The sequence below is a fragment of the Monodelphis domestica genome, chromosome 8 (assembly GCF_027887165.1).
Source record: "Monodelphis domestica isolate mMonDom1 chromosome 8, mMonDom1.pri, whole genome shotgun sequence".
Lineage (NCBI taxonomy): Eukaryota > Metazoa > Chordata > Mammalia > Didelphimorphia > Didelphidae > Monodelphis > Monodelphis domestica.
The window spans coordinates 32,579,711-32,597,253 of record NC_077234.1 but is presented as its reverse complement, the minus strand read 5'-3'; positions in this window follow the sequence as shown (position 1 = coordinate 32,597,253).

Genomic DNA, 17,543 nt, shown 5'->3' with positions numbered 1-17,543 from the left:
CTCTAGCAAGGACAACTCACTACCTTCCAGAGCAGCCAACCCTGTTTCCCCTTGGGATAGTTCTCATCATTAGGAAGTTTTCCCCAACATAAAGGTTTAATTGGCCTCAATGCTCCCAGTCATACTCTCTGAGCCAAGCTGAAGAGATGTCGGCTCAACATTTTGACAGAGGAACCGCAAGTCAGGACGGACATGCGAAATGGCCAGGTCAGCAGGATTCGGAGACTCCCGCACCCACACCTGGCACTCAGACACAATTCTGTTATGCAACAACAGACCTAGCTTTCCTCATGTTCCCCCCCTTTCTTCTCTGCTCCTCCTCCCATCCCCCCCCCAACACACACACACACACACACACACACACACACACACACACAGGAATATTGGGAAATGTCATAAACCTGACATCAAGCCAATGATTCTTCACTCGCTGAAAAGCTCCTCTGGTGACTTACCATTGTATGACGATGATCCAAAACCTGGCCAGTCCTATCACCGTAGAGAGGCTTCAGATGGCTAAATGGTGATAATAATAACAATAATGACGGCGATAACTTTGAGGGTGGTAATAATGGTTGCTTTAAGATTTTCAAAGCCCTGCACTTTTGTTACATTCTTTGATCCTCACAATAATCCTGGGAGGTAAGTGGTAAGTGTTATTGTTAAACCCCATATATTGTAAATAAAGAATTGAGGCACAGAGAAGTTAAATGACTTGCCCAGGGCCACACAGCTACTGAGTGTCTGAGGCAGAAAACATTTTTTTTCCTAAAAGATTTTATTACCCAAGAGCCATGAAAATTGACTTAAGTAGTGCAGCTTATAGCAATATGGTACAGTAGAAAAGGGTTCGGGGTCAGAGGACTTGGATTCACCTCCTGTTTCTAATGCTTACTGCCTGTGTGACTTGAAGCAATTCTTTCCACCTCTCCGAGATTCAGGTTCATCATCTGTACAATGGGGAGGTTGGCTAGAGGGCTCTGAGGTCCCTTCCTGCCCCAGAGCTATGATCCTGATTTCCTAAACTGTGGAAGGAGAGAGTTTTCTGAGTTGTAAGTAAGGATAAGCATAAGAACTATGTGATGCTACCTTCAAGATGTCTAAGAATTTCAGCCTAGTAATGAGCCTATCCTGTCTCACTTCACTTTTATTAATACTCATTTCTACTCTCTGCTGCTTCTCAATTCATCATATGTCACTTCCCACTTTTAAGAGCTTCTCACAGCACTGGGGACAAATAGCACATTTAGACAAGTAGCTGTCTAAATGTATCTATCACCCGCCATTTCTAAATTTCTTATGTTAATGGACAATGACAAATTCAGGGCATCTGTGCTTTTCTCATGTTCTCAAATTCTCATATTCTCATGTCCTAGTGAGGTTATTTGTCCTGCTTTGCAAAATCTGCGGTGATCACAAGTAAGAAAAATCTTTTAATACATTTTAAGGTTATTAAAAAATGAGGTTCTGGAAACTTTTCCTAAAGATTAATGTTGAAATTTAAGTAGAGTAGGTCTTTTTACAGTGACAGCACAATTGACCAGAGCACTAAATTATCCAATGTTCTACCTGTATTCAAAGTTGTGCTGGTAAATGTTTAACAACCAGATCTTTGAAAAGCAGGAGAGAGACCCACGCTTTTAAACTTAATGTGCATTATTACCACTTTATGACTTTCTAAAGTCTAGATAATGAAAAAGTAATAATAAGTCAAGCCCTGGGATGTAGTGTTTGTTGGTTTCTGAAAGGTAATACTGAAAACGTTGGTAGTTGTCTCTTAGTAAGCCTATGTGAGCTGCTCCATCGCACCCTGGCTTATATTCAGCTTTTATTTTCTCAGTATTCTATTAGTGATATTCCAAAAAACTCTCATCTCCAAATGTCATCCCCACCTAATCAAACCTACCTGTGTGACAAAGAATTAAAGTTAAGCAACATGAACTAACACATTGCCCATGTCTAAAGAACATAGTTGTCTTTGTAACTGTATCTCACCTCTCCTAGCAAGAGGAAGGACAACTGTTTCCTCATTAGTCCTCAGGAGGAAAGATAAACATTGCATTAATTTGGGGGCAGCTGGGTGGCTCAGTGGATTGAGAGTCAGGCCCAGAGACAGGAGGTCCGGGGTTCAAATCTGGCCTCAGACACTTACCAACTGTGTGATCTTCGGCAAGTCACTTAACCCCCATTGCCTAGCCATTATCACTCTTCTGCCTTGGAGCCAATACACAGTATTGATTCTAAGATGGAAGGTAAGGGTTAAAAAATTGCATTCATTGAAATTCTGATGTGTATTTTCCCCCATTACATTACTGTACTCATGAAAAGTGTTTTCTATGCTATTGCTTGCTTTACTCTGTATCAGTTCATGGAAATCTTCTCAAGTTTCTCCAAATCTTCATACTTTTCATTTTTATTTCTTATCATGCCATAATATCCATAAAATTCATTTACCATAATTTGTTTATCCATTCTTCCACCAGTGGGTATCCACTTTGTTTCTGGGTTTTTTATTCCTACCACAAACAATGCTTCTATGAATGTGTGTATATGTGTGCACGTGGATAGATAGACAGAAAAATAGACAGACCGATAGATAAATAGTCTGATACAAACAGATAGACAGATGGATGGTTGAATGGACAGATTAGTTAAGTAGAGAGAGAGAGATGGATGGATGGATGGATGAATAGATAGATAGATAGATAGATAGATAGATAGATAGATAGATAGTCATCTTGGATGCACCCATGATCAAAACAGTGGCATCTCATTGACTACATCATTGTATGCCGGCGAGACATCCAGGATGTACAGATCACCAGAGCCACGAGAGGAGCTGAATGCTGGACAGACCACCAATTGGTTAGAGCAACTCTTCAAATGCACATTGCGCCTCACCATCCAAAACGCACCCAGACAGTTCGCGCATTTTACAATGTGAGTCATCTTAGAGATCCATCTTATTTGTAAACATTCCAGTCCTGCCTGGACGACAAGCTGTCTGCCAAGGGACCACTCACTAGAAGCTCAACCGAGAAATGGAACCAGTTCAGAGATGCAGTGAAGGAAACATCAAAAGCAGTCCTAGGCCCCAAACAATGCAACCACCAGGACTGGTTCGACGAGAACAACACTGCTATTGAAGACCTATTGAGCAAAAAGAACAAAGCCTTTATGGAGTGGCAAAATAACCCAAACTCTGCTCCTAAAAGGGACAGATTCAAGTCTCTCCAAGCCACGGCACAGCGTGAGATCAGGAAGATGTAAGACCGATGGTGGGGGGAAAAGGCAGAAGAAATCCAGCACTTTGCTGATTCAAAAAACTACAAACAATTTTTCAGTGCCCTCAAGACTGTCTATGGGCCATTAAAACCCACCACCATTCCCTTGATATCCTCTGACGGTGGCACTCTCATAAAAGATAAAAAAGGCATCAGCAACAGGTGGAAAGAACACTTCAGTCAGCTTCTCAACTGACCCTCTTCAGTCGACCAAAGCGCCCTTAACCAGATCCCCCAAAACTGCACCATTGAACAACTTGACGTCCCTCCTTCAATAAAGGAAGTCCAAAAAGTCATTAAACAAATGAGTGCAGGCAAGGCACCCAGTAAAGACAGGATCCCAACCGAGGTGCACAAGGCCTTAAATGGAAAGGTGCTCCAGGCATTCCACATAGTGCTGACCAGCATATGGGAAGAGGAAGACATGCCCCCAGAACTCAGAGATGCCTCCATCATAGCCCTATACAAGAACAAAGGCTCACGAGCAGCCTGTGACAACTACAGAGGCATCTCACTACTCTCCACTGCTGGAAAGATCCTCGCCCGTGTTATACTCAACAGACTCCTGTCATCTGTTTCAGAGCAGAACCTGCCTGAATCACAATGTGGCTTCCGACCAGATCGCAGCACCATCGACATGGTCTTCTTGGTGAGGCAAATGCAGGAAAAATGCCTTGAGCAGAACCTGAGTCTCTACATTGTCTTCATAGGCCTGACAAAGGCATTCGACACAGTGAACAGGGACGCATTGTGGGTGATCCTCAGCAAGCTCGGTTGCCCAGCAAAATTCGTCAGACTGATCCAGCTCCTTCATGTCGACATGACAGGGGAAGTCCTATCTGGTGGAGAGACTTCCGATCGCTTCAACATCTCCAATGGCATGAAACAAGGCTGTGTCCTCGCTCCAGTACTATTCAACCTATTTTTCACCCAAGTATTACGACATGCTGTGATGGATCTAGACCTGGGCGTCTACATCAAATACCAACTAGATGGCTCACTATTTGACCTTTGCCACCTGACTGCAAAAACAAAGACAACAGAGAGACTCATCCTGGAAGCTCTCTTCCCACATGACTGTGCTCTCACGGCCCACCAAGAAAATCATCTCCAAACCATTGTGGACAGGTTCTCCACCGCAACAAAACTGTTTCGCCTGACTATCAGCCTCAGCAAAACAGAGGTGCTGTTCCAACCTGCACCAGGGAGGCCAATGAGCCAGCTGTGCATTACAATCGACGGCACGCAGCTTTCTAATGTCAACACCTTCAAGTACCTGGGCAGCACCATCGCCAACGACGGGTCCCTAGACCACGAGATCAATGCCAGGATCCAAAAGGCCAGCCAGGCACTCGGGCGGCTGCGCTGCAAAGTCCTCCAACACAGCGGTGTAAGCACTGCGACGAAGCTCAAAGGGTACAACGCAGTGGTCCTCAGCTCGCTCCTGTACCGTGTGAGACATGGACACTGTACTGGAAGCACATGAAACAGCTGGAGCAATTCCACCAACGCTCCCTCCAGTCAATCATGAGGATCTGATGGCAGGACCGAATCACCACCCAGGAAGTCCTCGACAGAGCCAACTCCACCAGCATCGAAGTCCTGGTCCTCAAAGCCAGCTACGATGGTCTGGACACGTCCTCCGCATGGACCCACAGTGAATACCAAGACAGGTATTCTATGGTGAACTGTCAGCTGGACTCAGGAAACAAGGCCGACCAAAGAAAAGATTCAAGGATCAGCTAAAGTCCAACTTGAAGTGGGCTGGCATGACACCAAAGCAGCTAGAACTCGCTGCCTCTGACAGAAGCAGCTGGCGAACCCACATTAACCATGCCGCCACCACCTTTGAAGATGAGCGACGTTGACGTCTTGCCGCTGCGCGTGAACGCCGACACCAGGCCACAACCGCACCTCCCGTAACAACGGGCGTCCCATGCCCCATGTGCCACAAACTGTGCGCCTCAGCCTTTGGACTCCAAAGCCACAGGAGGGTACACCGTGGATGAAACTGCACAAAGACAATAGTCATCCTCGATCACGGAGAGACTACCACTAGATAGATAGATAGATAGATAGATAGATAGATAGATAGATAGATAGATAGATAGAGAGATAGAGAGATAGATAGATAGTCATCTTTTTTCTGTCTTTATACTTTGAGATAAAAACCCAGTATTGGTAACAAGTGATCAAAATAAATGAACATTTGGGCTACTTTGGGAACATAGCTCCAAAATGTTTTCTAAATAAGCTGTACCAAATCACTTCCCCAATTGCATATTGATGCTACATTTGACTCCTAAGAAAAAGAAGAAACAGGGACAGCTGGGTAGCTCAGTGGATTGAGAGCCAGGTCCAGAGACGGGAGGTCCTGGGTTCAAATCTGGCCTCAGACACTTCCCAGCTGTGTGACCCTGGGCAAGTCACTTGACCCCCATTGCCTAGCCCTTAACACTCTTCTGCCTTGGAGCCAATATACAGTATTAATTCCAAGATGGAAGGTAAGGGTTAAGAAAGAAAAAAACAAACAAACAAACAAAGAAAAAGAAGAAACAAAAGCAAACAAATCTATACCAAGGATTTCATTTGGGGGACAGGGGGAGATGAGACCTGTGCTTTTATTGAAATAGAGAGTTCTCAGTTTTTTTTTTTAATTCCTTTTACCAATGCAGATGAGTACTCGCATTATAACTTAAAATGTTGCCTAAAGCAGTAGGAATTAAATGACTTACCTAGAGATATATAGGTAGTATGCATTGAAGGCGAGTGTTGAACCCAGGTCCTCTTGATTCTAACATCACACTGAACAAACACAAAAATAATAGCTTTCAGGGTATGCTGAGCTCAGTGTGCACCTTCTCCAGTATCACACAAAGCTCCTCAATATCCTCACCCAACAAGTAAAGACTCATTTTCATCACCCTAGACTTCATAAACCAGGCAAAAGTCCAAAGAGATTTGTAACAAATGTTGAAACACAAATTATTTTCTACTTAATCTTCAATTAAACAGAAAGTTCCCTCTCTACACCCACAGGATATCTATTATTTTCTGGATTTTCTTTTGTTGCAAACCAAGGTGTTCATGAAGGGTTGAATGTGACTCAGAGTAGCTGGATAATATGCAATTTGGATTTTTTAAGGAGGGAAATTTTGTAAAAGTCTAAATCTATGTAGTAAACACATCATTGTATGTATACAAAGATCACTACCCCATGCTCATCTCCAAAACCACTTCCAATTCTACTAATCTCTGATTCCATGGAAGTATAGTGGTGTGGGAAATAAAAGAGTCAGCCTAGGACACAAAAAGTCCTGACTTTAAGTCCCAGTGTGTACATATTGGCCGTGTGACCCTAGAAAACTCATTTAACTTCTCAGAAAATTTCCTAAGACACAGTTAATCTTTTTTTGTGACCTGGACCCTTTTGCCAGTCTGGAGAAGCCTATGGTCCCCTTCACTGAATTATGTTTTTACGTGCAGAAAATAAAATATGAAGGATTACATAGAAAGCCAATTGTATCAAAATGCAGTTTATCGAAATGTGAAAAAGAAGGAAAGAAAGAAGGGAAGAAGGAAGGAAGGAAGAGAGAAGAGGAGGAGAGAGAGAGGGGGAGACAGGGGGAGGGAGAGAAAGGGGGAGAAGAAAGAAAGAAAGAAAGAAAGAAAGAAAGAAAGAAAGAAAGAAAGAAAGAAAGAAAGAAAGAAAGAAAGAAAGAAAGAAAGAAAGAAAGAAAGAAAGAAAGAAAGAAAGAAAGAAAAGAAAGAAAGAAAGAAAGAAAGAAGAAAGAAAGAAAGAAAGAAAGAAAGGAAGGAAGGAAGGAAGGAAGGAAGGAAGGAAGGAAGGAAGGAAGGAAGGAAGGAAGGAAGGAAGGAAGGAAGGAGGGTTTGCTTACAGAATCCAAATTTAAAACCCTGTCTCTAAAAGTATTCTTTGTAAAGAAGATATTGATGTGCTTTGAAAGAAGGAGTTTTCTCAGTAAGGAGCTCCATAAACTGATGAATTCACAGATCCAATAAAAACTTTTTTTAATGATTTTATGATATTCAAAGGACTCTGACTGCAGTATGTGGCACCCAAATGAGTCTGCCTTTGCTGCCTGACTTATTCATACCAATTTCCCTTTCATGGGTAAAATATTTCATCCACTGGATGTTCTCTCTGGTCAGAAAGAGACATCACAAAGTGGATTTTTTTTTTCAATGAAAGATTCCAAATAGATGATATGCTTTGGGTGTGACAGGTCCCAAGCAGTCACTGAGTCAACTGGCATTCATTACTCTATGCCAGTCACTATGCTAAGCAGAGAGGCTACAAAGGCAAAAATCAATCCTTGCCCTAAAAGAATTTACAGCCTAATGGGGGAGTCTACATGCAAACAGTTGTGTATGAGCAAAGTCTAGACAGGTTAAACGGATGGTAGTCTCAGAGGGGAGGCACTAAGGCTGGGGATTCAAGCCAAGTAGTCCATCAACAGCACTTGGGGTTCTTTTCCTCTGAGAAGGGCAGGGTTTGGGTCTGAGACTAAGAAAAGCTCCCTAAAAATATCTAAATCCAACAACCTCAAGCTTAACTCTGTTTGATTCTATCCCCAAGGGATTATTGAGCACCTACTAAGTTTCAGGCAAAGGAAAGTCCAATATTTTGAGGAAAAAAAAGTATATCCTACTGGGGGAAACAATTTCTCCATAGACAGATATGTAGACACACACATATATAGGCATATATACACACCTAAGTGAACATATGCAGCCTTTTTGCACACATATTCCTATGCATATTTTGTGTATATACACATACATAGCATATATACAGATAAAAAGACCATGCTTTTGCCTTTCTTTTATTCCCAGCACTTAGCACAGTTCCTGGCACAGTGTAAATAAATAATAATAAACACTTGATGGCTGACTAAATAAAAAATACTTACAGAGGAATGGGATCAGGAAAGGACCACTAGGGAGCTAGTGATTTCAAAACTGAGGTGAGGAAAGGGAGTATCCCAGGAATCAGAGAAAGCCTATTCAAAGGTAGAATGTCATTCCCAAGCAACAGTAAGACCAGGTTGGCAGGACCAGAGAATGAATGAGATAGGAACAATGTGTAATCGACCTGTAATTAGAGATAAGAGCCATAATGGGGCAAAAAACCTTACTTTCTATCTTAGAATCATTACCAGTTATTGGTTTCAAGGCAAAAGAGCAGTAAGGACTAAGCAATGGGAGTTAAGTGACTTGTCCAAGGTCACACATCTAGGAAGTGTTTGAGGCCAGATTTGAATCCTGGACCTCCCATCTTTAGGTCTGACTCTTCCATCCACTGAGCTGCCTCTGAGCAATATTTTTAAAGCTTTAATTGCCAAAGGAATTTGTATTTTATTCTAGAGGCACTAGAAACTTTTTGAACAGGGGAGTAACATAGTCAAGACTGTCCCTCTGGCAGCTATTTCACCCAGCTGAGCCTCCAATAAACTCAAATCCCTTAAGATTTGAAGGAAATGGTGCCGGCACCAGAGAGTACAGAACAAATGGGCTGACCTTAAGGACTGGGATGGGAAGAGTCTCCCTTCCAAGAGGTTTCACTCAGAACTCTCGAATTGTTTAGCATGGTTCTTGGTGTTCCAATGACTCATCTTGAGTTGTTTTCTCATAGCAGCAAGACTGTTGTCTTAAGAATCAGAGACTATTTTGATAGCCTAACAGCAAGTTGTCTTGTTTGGTTGTTCCACGTCTTTGCCAAACTGAGGCAGGATGTGGGCATGAGACCCCAGGAGTCCAGTCGGTCACTGGGTTTCTATTTCAGTCTTGCTTTTCAGAGGCCTCTCCCAGCAATCAAGGAACTGCACGTAGTTCAACAGCTTTGCTGCTCTCAAGGCCAGCATCTCCAACATGGCTTTCCATCTCAGGGATGCTGCTACTTGCCAGAGAGCTCTGTCCACCACTGGACAGAATCAAGCTCATTAAGAAGTTCTTCTTCCCTCTTTTTCTGAGGGGACCCCTCATGCTACCATCTTCATCTGGTGCCAGGGAGCTCATTATTCCAGCTATGTGTAAATCAGGTCATGAAAAGTGACTTCTCGACACATCTACCTGTCACCTGCCATGGGGAGAGAAAAGGCTGCTAATAAGAGAATCACATTCTCATGTAGGGTGCTGGATTGACATCTTTGTAGGATGGAATATCTACTCTGTCAATTATCGGTCCAGGTGGGGTGAAGAGCTATTTTTAATTTTGCAAGGTCTTCAACCCATTCCAATTAGAAAGTGAGTCTAGCATGGCATGGATGATAAGGATGCCTAGTATGGTAGAAAGAGCCTTGTCTCTGAAGCCAGAGGATCTGGGTTGAAATCCCACCTCTGGTGCCTACTACCCATGTACCCTTGGGCAAGCCACTTACCCTCTGTGGGTCTCAGTTTCTTTATCTGTAAAATGAAAGAACAAGATGCTTTCTAAGTGTCGTTCTAGATCTAGGACCCTATAAATGAAATCATTTGAGTGACCAGAGTATTCTAGGGACTGAAAGAGGCAGGCATATTGCTTTTTCTTATTTCTTTTTAATTTTTTTCTATATCAGCTTCTAAAATAAGTACCCTGGTACAGTAAAGGCTTATTAAGTGGACTTGATTAGTGATAGTTTTTTCCAGCATCTTCTCTCCCATAGCCACTATTTGTTAATTACGGGTGCCCATTCTCCATAACTACCTTGTGTTTATTTTGTATTTAACCCACATATAGCAGCTCTATTCTACATACTGAGCTCTATATTAAGCATCTACTGTATGCCTACACAGGGATAGGCTCAGGACACAAAGACAGAAGCAAAATCAATGCTAAGGGAGTTTAGAAGAAAAAGAAAAAAGCTCAGAGAGGCCAGGGACAAAAAGAAAGGAAGGATTCATGGAAGAGGGGAGCACCACCTAGAACACACATTGGACTGAATCCTGCCTCTGACATTTCCTACCTGGATTGCCTAGACCTCAATTTCCTCATATATAAAATGAAGTGTTTAAGCCAGTGGCTTCTGAGGTTCTTTCAGATCTATGATGAGGACCAAATTGTATCAAACTGTTTATGAAATGTTTACTTTTTCCACAACCAACATCCAATCCACAAAAATCTGTTGTTCTAAAACTGATCTGGTATTGACTAAATCAGCTACTGCTTGCCACCTTTGGACAGCTCCCAGATGTAGATGCTATTGATTTTCCTATGACTCTTAGAGAAGTCCCAGACATTATTCATGCTAAAAAAAAAACTTGCTGGCCAGGCCTATGGAAAGCTAATAGAAAATCAGGGTTGGACTTCCTGAGGAATCTTGACTGAGTCCCTTCACCTTCATTGTGCCTCAGTTTCCTCACCTGTAAAATGAGGTGATTGGACTCACTGGCCTCTAACATTCCTTCCAACTCTTACTCTCTGATCTTGACAAAGAACACATGAACATTTGCAAAGCACCTTAAGTCTACTATATCCTTTGATCCCTGTAAAGTGGCTATTGCAAGCATTATTTAACCATGTTGTGAATGAACAAACTGAACATAATGACCAAGTAATTTCTCTGTGGTCATGAGGCTAATAAGTACAGTGGCAGGATCTGAATACAGGTTTTTCTAATTCTGGGTCCAGTGAGCTTTTCTGCTAGGTTAGGATGTCTCCTTAAACTGAGGTACAGATTGGCTGATCATTGCTCTCTGTCAAAGCATGTATAGTACTAAAAGATAGGAATGTCATTATGGATGCCTGGGAGGACCACATGGATAAACAAAGCTCATTCTATCATCTCTTTAATAATGATAACTAACATTTACATAGCACTTGTTTGGCAAAGCAGTTTGCAAATAGGATCTAATTTTATCCTCAAAGCAATGCTGGGATGTGGGTACTATTATTATCCCCATTTTACAGATGAGGAAAGTGAGGCACTCAGAAGTTAGGTGACTTACCCAAGGTCATACAGCTAGAAATATCTAAGGCTATATTTGAACTTGGATCTTCCTGACTCTGGGTTTAGTAATTTATCCCCCGCTGGTGCATAGTTGTTGTAACTGCATCTTTACCTATGAACATCCCTGAAGATTATACTTGCCTGCAAGGAGAAGTGAAAAAACTGGTATTATAGCATGACAGATACATGAAATGATATGACTAGTTGATTGACTGAGGCCAGTTAGAAGGACACATCAAATGATAGAGAAGAGGTTTAACCTTGTTCTGCATGGCCCCACAGTGCAGAACAATGAACAGTGGGTAGAAGTCACAAAAAAGACTAAATTTGGCTATTTCTTAAGGAGAACTATCCCAAAGTGGAATGGGCAATCTACAGTAGGAAGGAAGAGGTTCCCCTGGCCATTAATCAATTGTGAGGAGTATTTAAGCATGCATGGCCTCCCACCTAGAAGGCCACTGAGGCCGCCCTTTTAGCTCTGAGAAGCTGTGATTCTTTGATTCTCCTTTTGCTTTGGGATGTTTGCTCACAATTGGTCTATTTGGTAACAGACGATAAGAGACCACTATTGTGTATGTTTTCTTGACTTTGTGGTATTTTCACACATTTGGTCATTACATTAAAATTGAGAAGGATCTAAGTTACAGAGGATGTTCTTTGACCAATTCCATAGCACATAACTCAATAAGTTATTATGTGTCTATATATGATGGGTCTGGCATATGGCCAATGGAAAGAGAGTGAGTCACAATATAGGGAGAGGACTATGGGAAGATGGAAGATGACAGTGTCCTTGGATGTGGAGGAGTCCAGATCCCCCTATGAACAACCTGGTGGGGGTTAGAAATGCACTGTTCTCACAATTAATCAAAACCATTGCTTCCTGGAGTCCTGCAGAGACCCAGAGTTTCAACTCAAAATAACCTCATCAACTCATAGCTGGGGATGAGGACCTCTAATATGGAAACTTTGTGGAGAAAGAGTGAAGCAGATGCAGAATCAGATTCTCAGAGGCTACCAACCAATGGAAAACGAAAAAGGATGTCCCTCTACAACACCACCCAATCATCCAGCCTCTGCTTGGGAATCTCTAGTAATGGAAACCCACCACCACCAAAGCTTCCCATTCCATTTTGGGACAGCGGTAGTGGTTAGTGTCTTTCCTTACAATGAGCCTAAACTTGCTTCTGTTCAATTTCCACCCATAATTCTAGTTCTATCCTCTGAGATCAGTCAGAAGCTATCTCACTCTCTCTTCCACATGACAACCTTTCATTTGTACATAACTCTTCAGCTCAGAGCTAATCATGTATCCAATTATGATCAAATGAGTTTTCTTTGTTGATGGCTCCTGATAGCGTGTGCATTGCAGGGATCCCTCTCACTGTGAAACAGGTGAGTTTCAAGATGGCAGCCAGACATTGGCACCAATTTGTCAACCTGAGTGTGCACTTCTGAGAGGATCCACCTCTCCTAAACTCTCTTCCCAAGGGCTCCAATGCCCTCCCCTATCCCTGAGAACAAGCTGTGTGTTCATAAAAAACCCAAACAGAATTGTAAGACCACAAGGCTTTGACCTACAAGGGACCTATACTATCATTGAGTCTGACTTCTCATTTGGCAGACAAGGAAACTGAGGGATGAGAGTATTTAAGTGACTTCCTAAATGTCATGTAGGAAGCAGCAAGAATTCAAAATCACTTGCCTAAATGCCGGAAACCATTCATCTTCCCATTTCAATCCAAGTCAACAAACATTTAGTAAATATCTACTATCTGCCTGGCACTGTGGTAGGCACTTGGGTTAAAAAGACAAAAACATACATATGTACACACATACATATGCATATAGATACATACTTAAATATGTGGAACTTGAATACAAATCCTCCTTACTTCAAATCTGGTTCTCTATAAGTCTGAAAGGGAAAAATAATCCAAAGAATATCAGAACTCCTGGGAAAACAATTCAGGAGGCAAGAGCCTATTTTGGAGTTTCCATTGCAGTAGATTTCTCTGTGCCATCAGGAGCAGCTAGGTGACTCAATAGATAGAGCAGAAGGCCCAAAGACAGAAGGTCCTAGGTTCAAATCTGACCTCAGACACTAACCGTAAGCAAGTCACTTAACCCCCACTGCCTCGCCATTACCACTCTTCTGCCTTAGAACTAATATAGAGTATTGATTCTAAGACAGAAGGTAAGGGTTTAAAAAAAAAGGCTTCTGTATTCCAGGCATATGCAGTATAACCTGAATCAATATTTCACAGATCTGAGAGGATATTGAGTCAAGATACAGTCTTGAAAACTAATAGACACATAAAGGAAAAACCTGATATACCTGATTTTATCTACTTTGGGTAGAGAGGGAAGAAATGGATTCGGAATCAAAGACTCAAATTCAAAACCTGACTGCTAAATATGACCTTTGTGCCTTTGAGCCATTGCTTCACCCCCAGCCTGAAAACTTCCTCATCTGTAAAATGAGGGGTGCACTAGAGAATCTCTAAGCAATCTTACAGCCTCAAAACCTATGATCCAAATAACATCAATGTTGGTCTTGCCCCTCCAGGACCAAAATTAAGGAGGATATAGATATACGTATTTGGGACTATGAGTTCTGGATCTTTACAGAGAACCCTTCAGGTTTCTATTCAGGTTAATGCCTTTAAAAAAGGGGGGGAAGCCCTCTGGCTGTCACATAAATAGATGGCATCTTCGTGAATTCTAAGCCTTTCTCCTATAGACAATCCATCAGCACTGATAATATACTCAGCCCTATAGTTCAGAAGGGAAAGGGAAGAAAACAAATAACAATGCCAGAATAAGTCATATTCTTATGAGAAATTTTTCAAAAGTTCGCCTCTTATTCCTGGCAGAGGGCATTCCATGAAGGGCATAGACAGAGAAGAAAGAAAGAAAATAACTTTGACCCCTTTTTCAACTTTACTTTTCATACTATTTATGGGAGTGGAGGTGTTTTAATAGCTATCCTAAGTTTCGTTTCTCGTTCATTTTATGTTTAACTTTTTTTTCAATTTTTATTTCACATTGACACCCTTTTAATTAATATTGTAATTAAAGAGTCCTCATAAATATGGGGACATGGTAAAAAAATTATCCCAAGCAACTGTGTCCTACCATGATGTGTGCATAGGTAACATTATCTGGGGCATCACAGGAATAGAAAAAAACTGGTCTTTTTGGCAATTGGGCAGTCAAATAAGCTGACCACAACTTTGCTGCCTTCAAGTGGATTTAGTTTTTCTTGGAGAAAAGGCCAGGGGGCAACTGGGTAGCTCAGTGGATTGAGAACCAGGCCTAGAGATGGGAGGTCCTGGGTTCAAATTTGATCTCAGACACTTCCCAGCTGTGTGACCCTGGGCAAGTCACTTGACCCCCATTGCCTAGCCCTTACCACTCTTCTGCCTTGGAGCCAATACACAGTATTGACTCCAAGATGGAAGGTAAGGATTTTAAAAAAAAAGAAAGAAAGAAAAGACCAGATCCAGACAGATCCAGCTTCTCTCATATGCAATAATGCCACTCAACATCCAAGAGACTGTATATTCTTTCAGGGTAGAACCTGCTAGTGTTTTTACCTTGAATCCTTGACATATTCAAGAGCATGTGGGAGGCACTTAATCAACAAGTATTTTTTGAATTTTTTGACATTTTTCTTTTTAGATTTGTGTTCCAGATTCTCTTGCCTCCCTCCCACTCTCTCCCCCATCCACTAAGCAGGCAAGCAATATGATATCAATCATACAAGTGAAACCATGTAAGACATATTTACATATTAGACATATTTCCCCCAAAAAAAGCAAGGAAAATAAAGACAGTGAGAACATTTTAATTGAATTTGCAATCAGCGTTCATCAGTTCTCTCTCTGGAAGCTGAGAGCATTTTTTCATCATGAGTCCTCTAGAATTGTCTTGGATCATTGCATTGATCAGAGCAGCCAAGTCTTCCACAGCTGATCGTCATTAGAACATTGCTGTTACTGGGCACGGTGATCTCCTGGTTCTTCTCACTTTGCATCAGTTCCATAAAGGTCTTTTCATGTTTTTTCTGAAACTGTCCCTTTCTTCATTCCCACAATGCAATAGCACTGCTTTACAACCATATGCCACAACTCATTCAACCATTCCCTAATTGATGAACATTTCCTTGATTTCAATTCTTTTCCACCACAAAAAGAGTTGCTGTAAGTATTTTTGAACATAAAGATCTTTTTTCTTTATCTTTAATCTCTTTGGGGTATAGACCTAGGAATGATATTGCTACGTCAAAGGGTCTGGAGTTTTAGTTCTTTGGACCTAGTTTCAATTGTTCTCCAGAATAGATAGATCTATTCACTACTATACCAATAGTTTATTAGTATGTTTATTTGTCCCTCAATCCCTCCACCATTATTCATTTGTGATCGATGTAAAGTGGCTCCCCAGAATTGTTTTAATTTGCCTTTCTCTAATTAATAGTGATTTAGAAGGGACAACTAGATCACTCAGTGGATAGAGAACCATGTCTAGAGATAGGAGGTCCTGGGTTCAAATTTGAACTCAGACACTTCCTACCTGTGTGACCCTGGGCAAGTCACTTTACCATGTTTTCCTCAGGTTCTTCAGCCATAAATGCGCTGGGGAAAATGCAACCTACTCCAGTGTCTTTGCCAAGTCAAACCTAAACAGGGTCACAAAGAATAAGACAAAATTAATTGACTAAATAAGGATAGCTTTGATTTCTTCTTCTGAAAACTGCCTGTTCATATCCTTTATTTATCAATTGGGAAATGGCTCGTATTTTATAAATTTGGCTCATTTCCCTATATATTTCAGAAAAGAGGCTTTATCAAAGAAACTTTGTTATAAAATAAGTTTCATTATCACTTCATTGTTTATGGTAACTTTTAGAAAAATACAATTTCTCTGATTATCCTTTTTAATTAGGTCTATTTTGCTTTTGCTTTGTCTGAGATCATGATTGCTGCTTTTATCTTTTAAAAATTCAGCCAAAGCATATAAGTTTCTGCTCTAGCCTTTTGTTTTAACTCCGTGTATGTCTTTCAGTTTCAAGTGCATCCTTTGTAAACAATATAAACTTGAATTCTAGTTTCTAATCCATCCTGTGATCAGCTTCTATTTTATAGGTCAACTCATCCCATTCAAATTTACAATTAGGATGACCATTTCTTTCTGTTCATCACATTTCTTCTGTTTCTTTTTTCTCTATTTTTATCCTTCCCTCCTCAAAAGTCTATTTTACTTCTAACCACTGTCTTCCTTAATCTGTCATCCCTTTCATTTATCCCCTTCCCCTCCTATTTCTCTATTGGTTAAGTAATGTTTCTACATAGAGTATATGTATATATACACTTTTCCCTCTTTGAATAAAGTCTGATGAGAGTAAGGTTCAACCATTGCCTGTCACTGCCCTCATTTTTTCCTCCATGGTAAAAGTTTTTCCTTGCACAGCTGTTTTACATAAGAAAACATCCTCCATTCTACCTTTCTCTTCCCCGTTCTACTAGTGCATCTTTCTTATTCCTTCATTTTTTTGGAAATAATTCTAATATAATTTCTTCACTTCCATACTCATCTATATAAACTTCTTTTAACTTCCTCAATAATGATAAAGTTCTTAGAAATTATATGCATTATCTTCTTATATAGGAATGTAAACATGTTTACCTTTTTTATGTTTCTCAGGTCTTTTGTTTGAATCAGTTTGAGTCAGTCTATTCAGCCCTGATCTTCTCACTAGAAATGTTTGAAAGTCCTCTATTTCATTAAATATTCATTTTTCCCCTGAAGGATTAAACACAGTTTTTCTGGGTAGGATGTTCTTGGTTGTAATCCCAGTTTCTTTGCCTTCTGGAATATCATAAGTCCTCCACTCCTTTAACATAGAAAAGTCTAAAACTTATATGATCCTGAATGTGACTCCACATTATTTGAACTGTTCTTTTTGGCTGCTTGAAGTACTTTCTCTTTGACCAAGGAGCTCTGGAATTTGGATATAATATTCCTGGGAGTTTTAGTTTTGGGATCTCTTTTAGGAGATGATTTGTGGATTCTTTTAAATTCTATTTAACAGTCTATATCTAAACTGTCATGGCAGTTTTCCTTGATAATTTGTTGAAATATGATATCTAAGCTTTTATTTCAATCATAGCTTTCAGGTAATTCTATAATTCTTAAATTATCTTTCCTTGAACTATTTTCCAGGTCATCTGTTTTCTCAGTGAGATACTTCACATTTTCTTCTATTTTTCATTCATTTGACTTTGTTTTCTGGTTTCTTGGTATCTTA